Source organism: Anoplophora glabripennis, unplaced genomic scaffold (assembly GCF_000390285.2).
Source record: "Anoplophora glabripennis isolate ALB-LARVAE unplaced genomic scaffold, Agla_2.0 scaffold290, whole genome shotgun sequence".
In the NCBI taxonomy this organism is placed as follows: Eukaryota; Metazoa; Arthropoda; class Insecta; order Coleoptera; family Cerambycidae; genus Anoplophora; species Anoplophora glabripennis.
Window position 1 is genome coordinate 640,544 of NW_019416372.1, and position 2,940 is coordinate 643,483.

Here is a 2,940-nt window from a genome sequence, read left to right on the forward strand (position 1 = left end):
CAGATATATCATAAATAATCAATTTTATTAATAGCAGATACTTTTTCAACATTTTTTTCTACAACTGAACATCGAGTATTTAAAAATTGTTTCTTCCACATTGAGGTTGGGGCGCTCCCTAACTATTAAAAAAAGGGGGGTTTTCGAAAAAACCTCACCGGAATATGAAAATTCAGATTACCACGTGATTATTAAAAAAAATCACGACGAGATGATGAAAATCGGCGAGTGGCGAAAATTTTGCCCAATATTTCCCACTGTGCGATGCCGAAAATTTTCGAAAATCAAAAGTTTGTCGGACTCGTTATAAAGAAGGTACTCGCAAAGTTTGTCACTTGCATGTATCACTAAAACGCAATGAATGATGTACTGGGGACTATTACTGGTAAATTATCGAGTGAGAAATAAAAAAAAATTGTGGCCCATGGGGGGATCGAACCCACGACCTTCGCGTTATTAGCACGACGCTCTAACCAACTGAGCTAATGGGCCAGACAATAAACATCCTCCACGAGTGGAAGATGATAACCGATAAGAGTAATAGGACAAAACATAAAAATATATACATATTTTTTGAGTGCTGTAATAGTTTCAATAGTAGAGTTGCAAATTAAATGGAAATAACTAAAAAATTATAGAAAATTATTAACGAAGCGAAAAAGTCCGTAGAATAATTTAATTTTAAAAGTAAAAATAACAATTTCTGGTATTGAAGAAACTGTTCGACTTCATTTGATAAGATTTTTTTGAAAAATTTATTGGAATCACCCTCCGTTTAGTTTAATAAATATTTTTCCAGCGCGCAAGAATATTCCCTCTGGAATGAAACTCATCCCCCGACGATCCGAGATTATGATAACACCAGTTAACACACAGCCGGTCGGTCGCTGTCATAAGCATCGCGGAGGACGTCGCCTCGGGCGTCCCCGTCCTCTATCTAAACTTAATAACGGCAGTCAAAGCGCCATAACGCGCGGATGCCCAGCTTCACAGGCATCTCGCGAGTCGCTGAACACCGCCACCGAGATAGCTCTTCATGGTGTTGGCTAGCCGGCGGCTATATCCGCAGTCTGCGGCAAGTGTCGATGACAGGGACCTGGGGGGCAACGTGAAAATTTACATAATTAGTTCTGGTGGCGAATCAGAACCGGGTCGTCCCCGGGATAAAGAAAATTTCGCCGGTCCTAAGGTGCTTACGCAAACATGTGAATGTTTCCAGTTTGTTGGAAATACATTTTCACTCAAGTTTTGATCGATTAAGTCCAAGTATTTCGAAATTCGAATTACGACACCGCCTTAGGGTTATTAAAATAAGTTTAAGCTCAACAACTCTTGGGTCGAAGTGCCAATTTCATCATTCTGATAGTACAGTCACAGAAGATAAAACAATTATTTTCTGTGGTACAGTCATTGAAGTTTTTCACCTCCGAATTCTTTGAAACTGAACCGATCGACTTGAAATTAGGCAGATAGTTAGAGAAAAGGTGAAGGAACCCTGTTGGGGGTTGACACCTCTTGTCGGGGGTGGATATTTTTTTTATCAAAAATAACGCTGGAAATCGATAGAGAATCAAATTTTGAATTTTTCGAGAAATCAATAGTTTTTTAGTTATTCACGATTGAAAACTTGGAATTTTGAGTGAAAAAAATTACTTTTTCATAGTATTTTTCGCGAATAACTCAAAAACTACACATTTTATTTAAAAAAGTGCAATGAACAAAAATTTAGCATATAAATAAACAAAGAAAATCGTTTTTTTTAAAGTGTTGAAAGTCCTATACAAAGCGAAATATGGTTAGTGGAAGGGGACTTGTTTTGGGGGGAATACTCGAATTGATGTATTCAACGTCAAATGCTCCTGGAGTTTTTTGTAGAACTCAAAAAAACCTTCGAAATGAGCACTTATAAAAGTTAATTAGAGTAAAATTGAAGGAGTTATCGTTAAAAACAGATGGGTTGCTCATATTTTTTAAGGAAAAAATGAGCAGTAAACGCTGTACCATTTCCATCAGAATTAAAATTAATCGTAGACCCTTTACAATTAGTTTTGTTTTAGTGTTTTTCATACGATCCTGAAGTTAGACCGGTTTAGAATGCGTATTTTTTTAAAATGTACGGTAAAAGTAGAAGACGTATTTTTCATTATTCAAAAAAAATTGCCTTATTTATATAATAACTCTGAAACTATGAAAGATACGTAAAAAATGATAGACAACAAACAATGTAGCTTTTTTTTCAACAAATATTTTGCTTTTTTAATTTCTATAGCATAAAAAATAAAGTAGATATCGCCGCTTGAAGTATCTATTTTAGTGAAAAAACGACCTGTCTCGAGCCCTTCGATCCTTTCCCTTTAAAAAATGAAGGACTTAAAAGGTTTTATATGCAAACGATCTTACAGCTCTTGAAATTATCTTTAAAATGCTTTTTTGTAGGATACTATAGCTTCAAAATTAACCGAGTTATGGTAAAAAAACCAATGACATTTCTTAGGAGCAAAATAGGCTCTCTCATTTTTATATATTATACAATATTATATTATACAAATAAAATAAGTAAAAATGAGTGTGCTGATTATTTATATGCAACGTTGCAATTTTTTTTATGATTGATTATATTTAAAAATCGATTATAATAAAAATATTTTACATTAATATTGGTAAAAGGGTAGTTTATAAGAGTTGAAAAAGGGCAAAAGTAAAATATTCTTTCATAAACAATATAAGGGAATTTTTATTTTAAATTATAGCATTCCAAGATTTAAAACGTAACTTTTTATCATTTTTTTAGCACAGGGGTGATTTATAAGGGTTGAAAAGTGTTATGAGATACAAATTCTTTCATAAGCAATCAGGGAAACTTTAATTTAAATAATTGCACCGTTAAAGCATTCCAAGCTTTTAAAAAATAATTTTTTATCATTTTTGTCAATACAGGGG

At 33.5% G+C, this 2,940-nt stretch overlaps 1 non-coding gene across 1 annotated transcript; it reads right to left on the reverse strand.

Annotated features, from left to right (window-relative positions):
• Positions 1-418: 418 nt before the first annotated feature.
• Trnai-aau lies at positions 419-492 on the reverse strand. Its single transcript has one exon. It is a non-coding gene; the product is annotated as a tRNA-Ile (tRNA).
• Positions 493-2,940: the final 2,448 nt, after the last annotated feature.